Below are 17,826 nucleotides of genomic sequence, written 5' to 3'. Positions count from 1 at the left end.
GGGAGGGTACAAATAGTGATCTCTGTGTACTGGTCTCTTCTTGTCTTGACTAAGTTTATCCAGAAGGAAGTTATATATAATAAGAATTTAACAAATGGTGCTCAGTTAGTTTTACAAAGGAATTACTTTGTTTTAGGGCTTTATCTGATTGTTGCCAAATGATATATATATATACAAAGCACACCTATGCAGTATAACCAACATTGGAGAGTGATGACAGTAGGGATACAGGATGGGAAGCTGTGTTGGGTGCTTGCAAGGATAGTCTGGATTGCACAACTTGGTTGACAGCAAGTGTTTTACATTTGGAGAGAAAAATATCACATTCTCTGCCCATCAAGATTGGTGCCTGAAACAAATGTTGCTGTCTTGGGTGCACCCTAACTTGACATGGTAACAAATTATTTTCAAAAGGCTCCAAAATAACAATATGGATTGCGGCAGTTTGCTAAATGAGCTTAATACACACAACAATATATAATAGTCCAATGAATCAAGGTAGATTTTGACATCATGACTGTACAAATAAATTACATTTAATTATCAGTTTGGATATTACCCAGACACCTCTCTGGTGCACGTGTTTCTAGTAATACTACTATAATACAGTCAATATATGATATGTTATTAAAGTCCTTGATAACATCTTTATTGATCTACACTAGTTGCCTTCTAATTCTCTACATTCCATTCTAAATGTACCCATAACGTCCCCTAAACCCATTCACTTCCCTCTTTTATCACCTTCCGTTGTTAATTATTTAGTTATTGTCTTGCAGCCCATTGAAAGTTAAGTAAGCATGAAAATTGTGAACAATGAAGAAATAGCTTTAACACTGCTAAGCCTCTTGTCTAATTTCACATTCCTCTTCCATGTTCCAGACATTCATTCTTCCCAGAATGTCCCGTCCCTGTGTGATATCTCCCCAACTTCCTTTATCAAATACAGGAGTTCTTCAAAGTTGGGGGTTGATAAAGCCCTTTCCCTGCTCTCCTGACATCTGAAGCACAAAACGTGGACTGGTAGTAGCTTCAGGTCTGGTCTTCTGTAATTGCCTCAGTATGAAATCGGATGGGATTGAGAATCTGACAGGGTGGGCAGGAAATGTACTCAGCAAATTCATTTAATTCCAATAAAAGAAGAAATTGCGGCACATTTAAAACTTTTCTACCAGGTGGATATTTTGGGGGGAACAATCAATGGAATGCAGAAGTTCTTTTCTCTATAGGTACACATGCCTTGAGTCATGCATAGTTTAGAGGAGCTATGGTCTGTTTCTGAAACATGAAAACACAACATTCCAACGTGTGTACCTATACATAGATGTATTAGAAACAAGAAAGTCTACAAAAGACAGGTTGATGATAGTTTATAATACAAAAACACTCATATTCACTCATAAACAATCAGAGTATACTCAACATTTCAAGTAAAATACAGAACTAGGGAGGTCCTGTGTAAGTTTATAATCCAATGACTAAATATGTTCTGGCTTTCTGTCTGTCTTTGTGCGTGTGTGTGTCTATATTAGGGAATTTAGACTGTAAGCTCCAAAGGGGCAGGGACCTTGGTAAGAATGCCAAACTCAGTTTCTAAAGATCTACAATGGACCTTCCCTACATTCGTCTGGAGTGATAAACCACTCAAGATCTCTCTCTCCATCCTTAAGAAACTTAGGATCAGAAGTGGGAGAAGCTTCCTAGATGTGAAATTGTATTAACTAACAACCCATCTAAGTCAAATAGCAGCCACATTAGTCCCCTATTATTCCATTGCTCTAGGTACAGGGCTTCCACCAGAAGTTGCAGGGCCCAGTACAAATGTAACAGGCAGGGCCCCCCTCCTACATTTGCCTCCCCCCACCCAATTCTCTACAGTAAACCTCACCTCCGGTTCCATCTAACTCCTGCAGTAGTTTACTTACCTCTTTGCATCTTCTTGCTGTCTCCTTTTGGTTCTACTCTATTGGCAGCGTGTGATGTTATCAATTAGATGATGTCAGCAAGGCCGGACTAACAATGGGCCTGATGGGGCTGAGGCCCCAGGCCTCTCCACAGAAATAGGCCCAGGCCAGCCAGGAGTTAAAAATAAATTGTGTTGTTTTTTTGTGAGAGCACCTACACTGTCTATTGTATGTACCTATAGAGGATCAATATATATATACACAATAGACAGTGTATTTATATATATTTATACATAGAGTCAAGTTTTATCTTTTTAATTTATTTTTCAGCACCCTGTACTTTGTTCAATGTTAAAAACCTGAAAATGAGCATTTTTCAAGTATGTTTTAGTTAAACACTTTATAAATAGAAATAATCAACCATTGTTTGTATTTCTGTCTTCAATGGCCAATAAAATAACACACCTTTACCTCTCAACTGTCCTGATTTCATCAGGATAGTCCTCATTTTAGGGAACTATCCCAATGAGCCAGGAACTTGTCCCGGCATGAGGGATAGTTGGGACGTATTTCCTCTTCACTTTACATAGATGCTGTGTGAAATAGTTAGTGGTGCACTCTTTATATAAGGAAGGATGGGAGGGAGATGTAAGTGGCTGGAGGGAAGTGCAAGCTATGCCCTCCATGGTGCTGGCCACGCCCACACATCACTGGCCACACCTCCGGTGGCACGACATTCTCACAATAGGCCCTTTATCATTTTCAGCTCCAGGCCCATGTGGCCCTTAATCTGGCCCATGGACGTCAGCAATGCTGCAGGTAGCTTCTCTGTCTTGCTGTGTCTCTCTGTCCGGGAGCCAGGCACCTGGGTTGCTGGGACTGGAGTAAATGGCGACAGCGTGGGGACACGACATCTTGCGAGTGGAAGCAGACGTGCTGGGTACACACTATAGTGTTTTCAGACGATTATCGGGCCAATCACCCAATAAACTACCGTTCAGTCCGATATTGCATAAGTGTGTACACTGCAAAGACGTGCGATTATCATTCCAAAGACCATCCTATCGTTTCATTTGATTTTTCAACCAGACTAAAAATCTCAATCATTGATGGAACAAAGATGTTCCAATCCTGCAGTGTGTAAGCACTCAGGACCAGCAGTGTCCATAGATCTCTATGGAGTGTGCAGAACCACAATCTTTTCAGCCGATGGTTATGACAGATGAAGAGCACAGATCTGAAGGTAAATCGTGTACAATGTGTTTAGTGTGTACACAGGATTCGGCTGCTGATCGGGGCTTTTGTTTTTAATCGTTGGTAATATCGGAAAATCGCATCAGAAGAAATTGTATTGTAAATATGTATAGTGTGTACCCAGCCTTACATTACTCCCAAAGCAGCAGTTGAGGCATTTCTAGACTTGCAGTGCATTACCACGGTACTATTTCATAGCAAAGCACATAATAGTGTTGTGGTCTCTGCAGAGAATGTTATCACGTACAAATAGTCATTTGTAAATCCTAGGTAAGAAGATGTTTTTTCTTTTCCTTTGGATCTGGTAATTTATTGATGGCATAAACAGTGGATTAGGGTTTATTCCCTTTGCTTTGAGCCGGTTGCCTACAAAGTCTACTTCTGTTTAAGCACAAACACATTTTTCTTCATTCGAGGTTAGGCTGTATTCCATCAGAAAAAAAACCATGACTAAGAAAAGTATTATATTGCTTCAGAGAAGGTGTAAGAAGAATGATGGCATCCAAATAAATTGTTATACCAAGAATTCCTGCAGAAACTGGGACCATTATTTTCTGGAAACTGGTTGGAGCCAAGTAACCCAAAGGCATGCAATGATGAAATCCTCGATGTGTAATGATAGCCATTAAATTCCTCCTTTTATGGAGGTTCAAATGTGCAAGACTTTCTGATTCATGATACCTTGAAATCCAGTCTTCTGTAATAAGTAGGTTTTAAAAGTCTAGTATGATTTCCCGATCACCTAGTGTAGAGCCTCACTGAGCCACCTCACCTGGTGTAGAGCCTCACTGAGCCACCTCACATGATGTAGAGCCTCACTGAGCCACCTCACCTGGCGTAGAGCCTCACTGAGCCACCTCACCTGGTGTAGAGCCTCACTGAGCCACCTCACCTGGTGTAGAGCCTCACTGAGCTACCTCACCTAGTATAGAGTCTTGCTGAGCCACCTCACATGGTTTAGAGCCTCACTGAGCCAGCTCACATGGTTTAGAGCCTCATTGAGCCACCTTCATTGAGGTAACAAGTTTCTTACTCATGGAGAGGAATTAGTGGTTTTATTAAGCTAGTAAAGAAGGCCTGTGATGACCTGAGAGTTCAGAGAAGAACTGGGGAAAATGTACGTATGAAGCAATATTGGGTTAATGTTCATAGGCATCTTACTTTCTAAATCTTGTGCATAATGCATAATTTATCATTTGTTTGGGCATAAAGTTCGGGCCTGATTCAAGTCCAAATGCAACTTGGACCTAATTTACATGTTTAAAAAGAGCAGACAACTTGCGTAATTCCAGCTGTATTCTGATCTGATTCTTTCTTAAGATAGGTAACAATTTGAATAGGGATGGACATATGCTCTGCATAAACAGCATACCCATAACAGAATGAAGTTCACAAACTTGCGTATGCACAATAATTTCACATCAGAACGCACATAACTTTTATTTGGGTGCAAAATAAAAATAACAACTGTTAACAATATAATTAAAACAAATTAAATAAATATAATAAATATGTTGTTTTTTGTTTATTTTAATAAATGATTTTACATTAATAAAATAAACATAGGATTTGAATTGGGGATCAGATGCGTGCAGATATTAATTACCTGCAATGGCGCTAATTGTTACAATGTCCGTTTCTAGGCATGCGCAGAGCAGAACCGCGCAATAGTTGTACATACGGACTTCGATCAGGCCCTTCAGGTCTAGTCTGGGCTGTTTGTTACACTCTCTGTGACATAGAACGGGAAAACATCTCAGGTACTAGTCTTAGTGGGTGGTATGCCGAGTTACCATGCCTAAGACTGACCAACGAAGAGTACATCAAGCCTCCATGAGCGGATAGTGTCAAAATAGATATTATATGTAGTGTTATTTACCATAACAGTTAGTCCAGGTTACAAAACTAGTAACATCATGGTATTATCTGTTATAGAAATACCAAAGCTTGAAATGTATAATATTTGGGTCTCACAGCATCAATCCAAATAGCATCAAGATTGTGGTTAGTTTGCTCTTATTGTGAACAGATGTGCCCAGCATGGAGAGACGCAACTTGGCAAAATGATTCATTTTACTGCAACTCCTGCAGTGCTTCCCACAAACAGGGTAAACGTCTATGCCCTCTTCATACATGGATGTGAATTATTCTCTGTAGTTTGTGGACGGCAGCTTTACTCTGCTCTGTGCCGCGCTCATCGTGTTCTTCACATCCTGCTGGGCCATTTTCATCTGTCACCCCAGACCCAGAGCTTTCTGCAGAGGAGGTAAATCAGGCATCTTAAGTAACCTCTAGGTTTATTAGTTTATTCAATAAGCTGGTTTCCAATCATGTCCTCACAAAGGGCAACACATCTGCCGAAAGCTCACAGTTCAGCGATAGAATGATGAGTACAGATCAACTCAGTCTGGAGGCAACTGAGAAGTCTGACTGTAGCCATCAAATTGTTTGGGATGAGATTGGAAGCATAGTTCAGATAAAACCCAAAAGACCCATCTAGTCGGTTCAGTTTTATTCCTAACAACCCCACACCCTATTTGACCCTTAGCTTACTCAGATATGGGATAGCCTTATGTCTAGCCCAAACATATTTAAACCCCCTATTAGAGCCTACCCCATGTGTTGGAAGACAATTCTACCTATCATCAGCATCACCATTTATTTATATAGCGCCACTGATTCCGCAGCGCTGTACAGAGAACTCATTCACATCAGTCCCTGCACCATTGGAGCTTACAGTCTAAATTCCCTAGCATACATACACAGACAGACAGACAGACAGAGAGAGAGAGAGACTAAGGTCAATTTTTGATAGCAGTCAATTAACCTACTAGTATGTTTTTTGGAGTGTGGGAAGAAACCGGAGCACCCAGAGGAAACCCACACAAACACGGGGAGAACATACAAACTACACACAGACACCTATGCACTACCCTTTCGGTAATGTAAAGGCTTCCTCAGGATTCCTCTAAGCCTGCTACACTCCAGTTTTATTGCATATCTTCCTGTTCTAATAGTCTCCTTCTGTGGCTTACTGTGTTCCTGTATCTTGTAAAACTTTTGATATATTTGGTATCTTCTATCAAATCCCCTCTCTCTCTTCCCTGGTCCAAGCTATACATATTGAGGTTATTTAGCCTTCCCTGGTACATTTTGTGCTGTAGACCATGTGCCATTTTAGTAGCCCTTCTTTGCACAATCTCTAGTTTGTTTATTTCCTTCTAGAGATATGGCCTCCAGAACTGGACACAGTGTTCTAGATGAGATCCCCCCAATCACCTATATAGTGACATCACCACCTCTCTCTTCCTCCAGCTAATGCCTCAGACAACACAACCTAGTAGCTACTTTCCATCCCTGTTGCTTTGCTGCATTTCCTGCTTACCTATAAGGACACCTGAAATAGTGACTCATAGATCCCTTTGCTCCTTACTAGTTGTCTTTCTTGTTGCTTCATATAAACACAGAGCGGGTACATTTAAAAAAAAAAAAAACCTGCAGCCTCAACAGACTGGCAGAAAATACATAATATTGAGACGAATGTACAACAGCCAGCTCAGATGTTCTGATTAACTACAAAGACTGTGTAACAGACCTTTCCAAGTATCCATAGTTTTCATATAATATTCCTATGGCAATGATATGTATCATTTGATATGTGCCTTACATGTTTAATTTATAGGCAAGATTATTACCATATACGTGCATGTTTATTTATATGGTTCAGTAAAATGCATGGAGCACCTTAATGGCAAAAAAGTAGATGGTAGAGGAACTTTAGAAACAAGGGGCCTGATTCATTAGTGATCTTATCTGCCGTTTTTTTGCTTATCTTAAACAAATCCACTCTGTGCATGGTCAGAAAAGGGAGATAAGAAGCAAAATCCACTGCGCAAGTGAAGACTTTCTTCAGTTAAGATGAAAATCCATCTTAACTTCACTCTTATCTCCCCGTTTCTTCTTAAAAATAAGCATCTTAACTTTTGCACAAGATAAGATCACTAATGAATCAGGCCCAAGATTACTTAGTAGAAGAGATCCATGCCTGTAGGAGGTCTCTACGCTACGGAGTTCTAATCGTTATATATAAGTACGCTCCATCTTATTTTATAAGCTTTGTTGTTCTCATTTTGTCTGTACAAGTTCACTTTTTGAAACAGGGATTTGAATGTGGGCACCTGTTACAATGCAGATGGTAAACATGGTTACAATAAACACGCTGGCGTCACGCTGTAAAGTCGTGGTCCGCGGAGCACCCTGTCATTGTCTGCTGTGCTAACAGCTCAGTCACGTCTTCTGGGAGTGACGGCTGCGGGCGAGAATGTGGCCGTAATGCCGTCAGCATCAGCAGACAGCTGTGTGTCCAATTTCTGGCGAGGGTTCAACGTTGATGTCATGAGATAGAAATTCAGGGGTTAAGGAGGAGGCAGATTGTGTGTTTTCACAAACACGCTGATGCAACATCCCTTTCCATGTGAGACCACGATAAGCTCTCCGGGGACTGTGGCTGATTGCACATCTCCCTTGAAGGCTCTCGTGCGGCTCTAGTTTATTGACTTGGAATTCTCTCCCGATCTGATAAAGACTCTTACAGGGTATTACGCAACAGAGGACCAATCTGTTGATCCATTTATAGACCTAATGACATAATCGTTGACAATCTAAGAAATGGTAACAATGCCTAACTTGCTTGATCTTGGTAAAAAGCGTATGAGGGCCTTCCTCACAGTGGTATTATCATTGTTAATCTCTGTATCGTGTTCGGTGGCACATGATGAAAATATGGGATGACATCATGTTAGGCCTATGCAACCATTTCTCAGAGATGTTGTTGCAATTGCCCTGGGACTGTGATCTCACACCTTACTAGCGCCTCATACTTGTAGCCCACCTATTTAATTCACCGATGTTAGTACTGAGCATTAGCTGTGAGGTTTCCTCTGCCTCTTGTTGCTCTCTTGCTAAACTTTGGCCTGCTTGGCCGTCCAGTTTTCTCCAGCCCTAGATCTTGGCTACAACTATCCTGCTCTCTCTAATCTTGATTTTGGCTTTGTGACCTTGATTTTCCAACTTTCTTCATTCCCTGACCAATGGTTAGTCTGTTTGGCTATTCGACTGCCTGGATCTACTTCCTGGACCATCAGACAGAACACATTTTCCAGGTTAAATTCGTTTAATCTGTACCTGTGTTTGGGAGATCCTATTCCCATCATACCCTTGTATATAATGAACTGCGTTATACAAACTACACTTAGGGGCAGATACAATTAGGTGGGAGGTGCCCACAATGTCCAGCTGTGCCCCTTGGCAGCTAGTACGGTACAGAAATCTCCGCTCATTTTCTCTCGCATTTCTCTATGGGATGTGAGGGAAAATTAGCAGAGATTTCAGTAAAAACTCTGGAGTGTCCCTGGAGTGGAGCAATCTGGTCTCACATTTTTGCAATACCTTTATCTCAGGCTTATTGGGAGAATGTTACTATGGCAACTAAGCATATTGTCATTAGTGATATTATTTCAAGTCTATCACAACACTTATAAGCATTCAGATTACCTTCAGTTAAAGATCAGTGAATTGCGCAACATCATTAATTATTATAAAATGAATTGTGTTCTACAGCAATGCATCCCGACACATCGTATCCGCACTAAGTACCTCAAAACTGAATTAAATATAGCTCATTTGGAACTTGGACTAGAACAACAACAAACGAGGGATGTATGAACTTATGGACTTTTATACAGTGGACCCACAATCTTACCATTCCAGTGTGGAAGGTGCCTCACAAGTCACTACTCTGTGCTGTTGGAGGACCTTGCTCATTCCACTCTCTAACTCTCAGTTTATGGCTTTTCGATTGCCTCCATTCCTCTGCTCACATCATGACAATGCCCCTATGACATGCAGACTACTCTTCACACAATCACTTGAGTGGACAGGTCACTGCCTCCATTCAAATCAGCACATTCTCATCAATATCCTGAAATAATCAGTGCTGCTGTGAACAGTCTGATGATGGGCAGATTATTAAATCCCCATCCACATTAAAACTGGGGACACAGTGACATACATGAAATGCTGAATAATAACAAACAGTCCACTATGCATAGTCAAGTAAACCTTAAAAATTACTAAAGAGGCTTAACTGAGAGTAATAGAAAACAATTGTGGTGACTATTCACTTGCGTGAGGAAACCACCCTTAGCTGGGATGGTGGTTACCCTCCGTGGGATTCAACTCACTCGGGTAGACCAGAATATATTCACAATGAGGCTTTATCATGACAGTACAACACCATACAGCTGTGTGTTCTTTTACACACCTGCAGGGAGTTGCGAGCGATGCCATAGACGCTGCCAGGTTTATGTTGTGGAGCTGGCATTTACAACATGATTTGCCTTACAGAGAGAGGCTTGGATTTATCTCAGTGGTCGCCCAGATCGTTCTTTGCAAAATGACCTGGCTTGACGGAAAAGCACTGCGGGCAGCCACAAAAGGCTGTGCTACTGCGGGCAAGAGCAGGGCCAACGCTGGTATCTTCAGTGCCCCCAGTGTAGCCCTTTTGGAACCGCCAAGTTCAGACCGGGGACTCGGAATATAAAAGTGAGCGTCTCCTACTTTATTCGCCGCGGGCGGGCTGGTGGGGCACCTCAGTAAGTGCGGCAACCTTCTGCCACGTTTACCAGGCTTACCGTGTTCCTCCGGCCCTGGGCAGGAGCCATGAGATGTGCTTATATGTCTAAGATTTCTTTTGTATTAATTACTGGGACTTTGTTTTTCTCTGAATTCTCTATCCATCTATTATTATGTGTTTTTGATCCATTTTTTTGGTTGTGCATGCAAATACATAAGTGTGAAACTTTGTCGGTCCATGTGATAGTATAGTCCAAGAATTGCGAGTTTTTATATACACTTTTATATAATATTTCTTCTTATGTTATTTTTATATGACAATAAAAGAAACTGTATTATAGTTGATTGACTGGTAACTATTATTCATGAGGCATCTAGATACTGGTTGAGCGCTTCATTCTTCATATGTATATGTGAGGAAAACACAGGGGGGCGACGGTGAGAAAGAGTCCTTGCTGAGGCGCTAAACCAATAAGGGGTGCCCGAGGGGCAGGGGGGCATCGACACGCTGGCAAAGGTCCATAGAGGGCTACATTGGGCTGGGTCATTGGCTGCATTTTTTTTCTTTTAAAATATTCCTAATACACTGTCCCCTGGGCTAAAATTTGCCAGCCCACCCCTGGGGAGCCCCTCTCATTCGGTGGTTGTCCACAGTATATTTTTGGCCAAAATCTAAATAATTCCATTCAGCAAAGCTGTGGCCTTGTTTTGATTTACTCAAGTCTCTCTGTTTATTACACATTTGACAGCTGTGTTTACCTACAGTTTGACCAGGTACCCCATCCATATATTCATTCATTAGTGTAGCTTACAGCTAGCTGCAAACAGTATTATTTATATCCTGTAGGCATAGAGAAGAATATACCCACGTTATAGAAATAAATTGTTATTGTAGTTATCCATCTGAATGAGAACACCTTGTCATGCTAGATGAGCGTGCTGTATATTAATGCATATTATATATTAACATTACAGAGCATAATACACAAACATTGGCTATTGTGATGATTATGTCTTTCGCATCTTAAGTGTGCTCCTGCCTTCTTGTCCTGTAAGAAATAAATATATAACGCACCGATAAAAATACATACACGTGAACACAGCCTGGCACTGGCATCTATATAGTATTAATATACAGTATATTCTCTATGTATAAACACTGGATAAGAGACAAGCACACTAAGGCAGACGTGTAGATAAACAGAGTTCTATCAAATGTTTGGCGACTGAGCTTTCCTGCTATTATTGGTGCTGTTTCCAAGGGAACACATTCATTATCACTGGCTGGCCTCATAATCACTGTTTAGTAGCAATAAACAGACTGGAGCCTCAGTCTACAAGAACATGCGCTGGGATACAACAACATCGGGCACAGCATGGAGGAGAAAGCATCAGCAGCCTCCTGTGGTGAGAGGGCAGAACTGCAGCCAAGAGAAGGCTGTCGTACATCTTCATTTGATGTACCGTGTCTCTCACTAAAAGAAAAAAACTATTTTCACTGTTAATACTGGCAAATCACCTCCAGTTCTGTATAACTTATTATGTTATCCTCCTAAGTAGCCTCATATTTCCTAGAGGGATTATTGTAATTTACATAAAAATTATTTATCTTACAAAGTTACCAAAATGTGTTAGGTGACAGGAATATAAAGTATCCTGTATTTTCTAAATTTGCTGTTCATCTGAAAATATATTGTTATCTCCCACCCTGCCACCACAAAATTAATTGAATGGAAAATAAAAATAAAAGTTTAGCTGCATTTTCTATTCAATGTAAAACAAAGACTATACTTTCAAATTAAATTGAACCCATGTAAAGTGGGCACCAGGGGCTGTCTGGTCTGGGGGGCATCTGTCCCCCATGCTGGTCCCATAGAGGGCTATCTTGGGCTCTTTAAAGTGGTCCTATGAGGCTGCTGAGCTGAGTATCACCCCCCCCAGACTAAAATTTGCCAGACAGCCCCCCGTCTGTTTATTGTTCTGTGCCCACTAGGGCACAAGGTGCGATTAAATCAGTTATGCACTTGGAAATACCCCCTCTTTATTAATTACCATACATTACATTGCTAATAATCCTTGCACCTGATTAGATGGTTGTAACTCATTCAAACACATTTCCTTGCCCGAGAAGCTGTAAGTCTCTAACTCTGTGAGTCTTCTCCTGTTCCTCCTATGAATCAGCACTAAGCACCCGTTGCTATCAGGTAAGAGAGGAGATCCCAGGAGGTAGTGACGGCGGGGGGGAAATGTTATACACTCATGGTGGTACTTACACATGAAAGAAAGAGAAGTGGGATTATGGTTTTATAAGGTAACTCTGTGACACGGTTAATGCTCAAAGCTCTGTGGGGAGTTTAAAAGTTTAAAGTGTGGCATGAAAATACTCCGGCTTTATCTAGCACAGGGACGTTCTTTCCTGCTCTTTAAAGCCAGCCTCCAAACAAAACCACAGGTGATGTATTTAATACAACACGGACAGAACTGCACGGCATGGCGGCACAGAGGTTATGGGGTCATGGGTACGATTCATACCAGGGTCCGATCTATGTATATCTGCTCCCCGTGTTTGTGTGGGTTTCCTCTGGTTGCTCCGGTTTCTTCCCACAAACAAACTGGTCCCATAACATACGGGTAGGTTAACTGGTTTCTGAAAAATGGACAATAGTCTGTATGTCTATTGCAGGTACTATTAGCAGCTCATACGGGCAGGTTGTGATTGACTACATACTGATTGCACAGCGCTGACTAACATGATTGGCGCTGTAGAAATAAATGATAATGCAAATAGAACGACACTCTAGAACCGCAAACAAAGACGAATACCAATGAAAATGAAAATCAGAAGACTGGTAATCACATGCTCCCCATTAGAAATATTACTCGTTTAAATCTGGATTGGCATTCGTTCAAATCCCCCTTAAGTGGGTAACCTACTTTCTTACAGTGGCAAAACTGAGATAAGTGTTAGAATATTACAGGATAAGTTGACAGGACCAAGCTGTTTGGCTCTCACCCCCCTTTACTTCCTCTCTGCACCTACAGCTGTGAGCAGGAGGGCTTGGTGGTGTCATACGGCTGCATAGAGCCATGTAGTACGTCAAGTTGAACATCCAACAGGCAATAAACACTGGCTGTTCTCTGGGGCATTAAAAAAAATCTGTGTGAATCACTCAGGACATCATAAACTCACAACTGCAGCTATATATATATATATTCAGTTTTACATGCTCTACAAACTATAAGTCACTGTGTCAAGTAAGCCCGTAGAAGTGAAGTGTCCCATTAAGCTGTAAGTAAGTCTGTGTGTTCCATAATGATCTGAATCGAGCCTTGTAACAGTCCTTCCTTTCTCCAAACTGAAAACAGCCTCTGTCCCACCGTTCAATCACCCCCCCCCCCCCCCCAGGATCTTTCAGCTCCTCTAAAGCAGCGGTTGAAAAACAACCCCCCCTTTTAAATTAGATGGTACTCTAATGACCCACTTACGGTCACCAAATGCCAGTAAATTTAACCACAGTCAGTAAGAAAAACAACAAAAATTTACTCTGCCGTGAAAATTGCTGCAGATTATTAATGTACAGTGGCTAAGGAGAGTTTTGAGTGACTTAAAATGAACAAGGTGTATTATATAAGACGCGTGAGACCAGAGATCTTAGCAGTTCTCAAATTTAAATTTTATTTTGGGAGCAAATAGCCAGCAGTTTGAATGAACTTTCTTACGTGTAGAAACAAATATACAATTATTCATTATTTTGAGCAATTTGATTTTTGGATATAAGACAGTCAAGAACCATAACATTCTAAACTCATACTGAAAGTTTATTTACAACCCACTATATACCTGCAGGCATTACGTCACACTTACCTGTCACCTCAAGGAATCAAACTGCTACATCACAACTTTTAAGAAAAAAATAATAGATAAAACTCATTATAAAATCTAGTTCACAGCATATCAATATCATATCACATCCTTTTTAACCGTCATCATCATCATCATTTATTTATATAGCGTCAGCAAATTCCATAGCGCTTAATGTAAACACATATACTGAGTGCATCGTATTTTGTTATCACAGGACATCAATCAAGGCAGAAAAGACGACAGGTTATAGTCACAAAACATGTACTGTATAGAAAAGCACAATACAAAAGTAGCAGAATCACATTTAAAATATCAGATATGTAACTTGTTTGTGTACTACAATAATCTTTAACAAGAGGTAGGTACTTAAACCTTTGCATTTATGTCTAGTTAATAAAAAATCTGATTTTAAAGGGAAAATTTGCGAGGTTGTTTAAATGGTGGTATGGCCTTTTCAATGAACTTACTTTAGATGATAACATTCAGCAAAGTGTGAAGACATTTAACTTTGATTGACGCTCAAATTCCCATCTAAAGCTGGGTACACACTACAGGTTTTTCGTCCAATAATCGCCTCAACCAGCCGACATACAACCGCTCGTTCGAAAGTCGGGTCAGTGTGTGTGTAGCGACACGACGGTCGAAAGTCTGCCCAAATGGTAAATTGTCGCCTCACTTAGTTGGTCGTACCGTTCAATATTTTCATTCCAATGAACTCTCCATCGTGTTGTGTGTATAAATTTACGAGCGATCCACGATAATCCATTGATACTTCCTTGACCTGGGGCTCTGTTGGGGGCGTGTGTATGGAAATTTCAGATGCCTGTACCTGTCCCACGTGGTTAAGGTGTCTGCACATCACTGACTTGTGCAGTTGCTTGTTGTTCTTCTACTGTATCCATTGTAGGGAAAAAAATATGAATGAATGAAGAGACAGTGTTGTCTTCTGTTTTTATGTGTTTTTGGGTGTTACCTATAGTGAAAGTTCTGCCCCTTTATGCTAATGTCTTTGGTATATTGTGACCCGCAAGTGTCACTTCAGTGTGTACGAAATTAAAATCATTGTTCACGACAACATGGCTGTAAAAAGTCACTACCGGGACGGTCGCTCTTCCCTTTATCGTCTAAAACAAAGCTAGTGTGTATGCAGTCTATAGATCGAGCGATCGGACCATGGATCGGATGTTAAATCGATCGGCATAAAAAGTTGGTGGCGAATTAGGCAGTGTGTACCTAGCTTAATGCAACCTCCAGATCCTAGCTGCAGGGGAACAAGCTTGATGACAGGCAGAAAAGCAGGGCCACAACCAGAATCCCTTTAAATGCCTGTTGCATGGACATTCAAGTATGGTTCATGTGCTGGTGTTAAACATTGTACCAAAGGTAGTGTATAGAATGGAATTATCCTGCTGAAACGACCACTGCTAAAGAATGGGACTGTGTTATCCATCAGAAAAGAACACGGTGAGAAAATTAAACTGTATTTTATGAAAAGCCACTAATCAAGGACTGTGTATAATAATGTTCTTTAGGTAAAGTATGGACCCACATTCTTAAGTAGAACAGTTCACAAAGTTCGTATGGAAGTGCTTAATCCAGTAATCTGGACAAAAACATAATAGTACTTTTTCACTCCAAAGAACAAAGGTATGGAACAGTTTTATCCAGCAGAACTGAGAATAAGAAGGATGCAGAACTGTTTCATCTAGTAGAATTGAGAATAAGGAGGGTACAGAACTGTTTTATTCTGCAGAACTGAGAATAAGTAGGGTACATAACTGTTTTATCCAAAAGAACTGAAAATATGAAGGATCCAGAACTGTTTTATCCAGTAGAACTGGGAATAAGGAGGGCACATAACTGTTTTACCCAGTAGAACTGAAAATAAAAAGGGCGCTGAACTGTTGTATTCAGTAAAACTGAGAAAGAGAAGGATGCTGAACTGTTTTATCCAGAAGAACTGAAAATAAGGAGGGTACATAACTGTTTTATCCGGTAGAACTGAAAATAAGGAGGGTACATAACTGTTTTATCCGGCAGAACTGAGAATAGGGAAGGTACATAACAGTTTTATCTAGTAGAACTGAGAATAAGGAGGGTGCAGAACTGTTTTACAGTAGAACTGAGAATAAGTAAGGTGCAGAACTGTTTTATCCAATAGAACTGAAAATAAAAAGAGTACAGAACAGTTTTATCCAGAAGAACTGAGAATGAGAAGGATGCAGAACTATTTTATCTAGTAGAACTGCGAATAAGGAGGGCACATAACTGTTTTACCCAGTAGAACTGAGAATAAGAAGGGTATAGAACTGTTTTATCCAGTAGAACTGAGAATAAGGAGGGTACATAACTGTTTTATCCAATAGAGCTGAAAATAAGGAGGGCACATAACTCTTTTATCCACCAGAACTAACAACAAAAAGTACAGAAGTGTATAACCAGTTAAACCAAAAGCAAAGGGACAACTTAACTGTTTTTTCCGTTAGACCAAAGAAAGGTAGAATTACAAGGATACCCTCTATTTATTAACTAAATACATTCAACTGCTAACCTTCAAGGCTACATTGGTCTCTTCGTCAGACATAGTATATGGTACAACTGTATGTTGCTATGAGTTGAGAAGAAAAAGTACAGAACTGTTGTATTGAGTGGAAACTAGAACAGGGAGAGTATGGAATTGGTTTACTCAGTAAAAGAAGAAGAATAGTACAGAACATTTAACCCAGTACAACTGAGAAGAAAGAAAGTATGAAACGGTTTATCCAACGGAAATGAGAAGGAGAGTATCAAATGGTTTATTCAGTAGAACAAAGAACGAGGAGACTATGGAACTGTTCAACTAGTAGAAGTAAGAACAAGGAGCATGGACCTGCTTTATCTAGTATAACAGAGTATAAATAATGACTGGTCATCTGTTGACGGTTTGTATAGACAAATCCAATGCTATCTATTGGGGCATCACTCATTGGATCTTCCCAAATGAGCCAAAAGAATAATCTCATTGTCCCACAAAAATAACAAGTGCACAAAATCACCAAAACACAGTTTACAAAGCAGAGCTTGATCATGAAACGTATGAAAATACCTCAACATACTGCTCCAGCCATGCAATACAGGTGTTCAGCTGCACAAGGTGTACACAGTAAAAAGTAATTGCCACAATTTTTACACTGGAACTCTGTTATTCCTGCCAATTTTCTGAAACCATGTAACTGATATAAATGCTGTAAAAATGTGCCTGCCAGAACAATAAATACATTTCTTTGTGCTGTTGTGCAGATGAAAAATAAAATAAAAAAGTACATTTTTAAACAAAATTATTTATAGATGCCGAAATTAGCCAACAAATAAGAAATATCTGGGCCACCAACGCTGACTATTTTTATTAGTTGCTGTGAGAAGAGAAGTCTTATTTGATCTGCCTTTTTTTCTAGATTTAATGGTCCCTAGTGTCTGTACCAAGAATGTTTTAATGAATTTAGTGCATTTTCCTATACTACCTCAGTGTACTAACTTTCAGTAGCATACCCCTATGCACACCAAAAGACTTGCTTCTGGAATTCTTCACTCTAGATAAACCAACTACCAAATATATTTTGTCATGTGCTTAGTTATGCAGTAATGAATGTTTCTGTTATTCATCCAAAAAGTTGTTCACTTTAAAGAGTACCTATCACCTACCCATAAGGGGAGGCAGATATTGTACGTGTTGCACCAATATTCAGTCTATCTAGTCACCGGGAACTCAGTGATGTGGGAGTTTCCAGCTAATTGATATGCGGAATTCTCATGATTATCAGTTTAAAACATCTTCTTTTACTATGAAGATGGAATGGGAACAGTTTAAAGGGATGGTATATTGCCTTTAAAGCACAGGCAGTGGAAAGGAGTCGTCTATCAAGGCTACGGCTTTAGTAACTTTTTTCAATTTTTCGAGTAATCATGCTACACAAAAAACATGATTGTAATTTACTGCATGGTAGATAACTATTGGTTGTAGTACACAAACACAGCATTAACATATGACCACATTTTACATGTAAAGCAACACCTTTCTGCAGTAATACCTGGATTAGTCGGGCCAATATCCAGAAGCACACTAAAATTGGTATGTGTTGAAATTCATATAGAGAAATTATATTTGAAAGTTTCAGATATCTAATAAATATA

At 40.1% G+C, this 17,826-nt stretch overlaps 1 long non-coding RNA gene across 1 annotated transcript in view; it reads right to left on the bottom strand.

Annotated features, from left to right (window-relative positions):
• Window positions 1–10,153: 10,153 nt before the first annotated feature.
• LOC142097548 (uncharacterized) overlaps window positions 10,154–17,826 on the bottom strand; it is a 221,564-nt gene continuing 213,891 nt past the window's right edge. Inside the window, exons 4-6 of the long non-coding RNA XR_012678208.1 lie at window positions 17,724–17,814; window positions 13,657–13,691; window positions 10,154–10,840 (exon numbers count right to left, since the gene is read on the bottom strand). This is a non-coding gene — a long non-coding RNA (uncharacterized LOC142097548). The remainder of the gene's footprint in view (window positions 10,841–13,656; window positions 13,692–17,723; window positions 17,815–17,826) is intronic.

The sequence above is a fragment of the Mixophyes fleayi genome, chromosome 7 (genome assembly GCF_038048845.1).
Source record: "Mixophyes fleayi isolate aMixFle1 chromosome 7, aMixFle1.hap1, whole genome shotgun sequence".
NCBI lineage: Eukaryota > Metazoa > Chordata > Amphibia > Anura > Limnodynastidae > Mixophyes > Mixophyes fleayi.
Note: the sequence above shows the minus strand (reverse complement) of the source record. Positions and strands in the feature narration are given on the sequence as shown.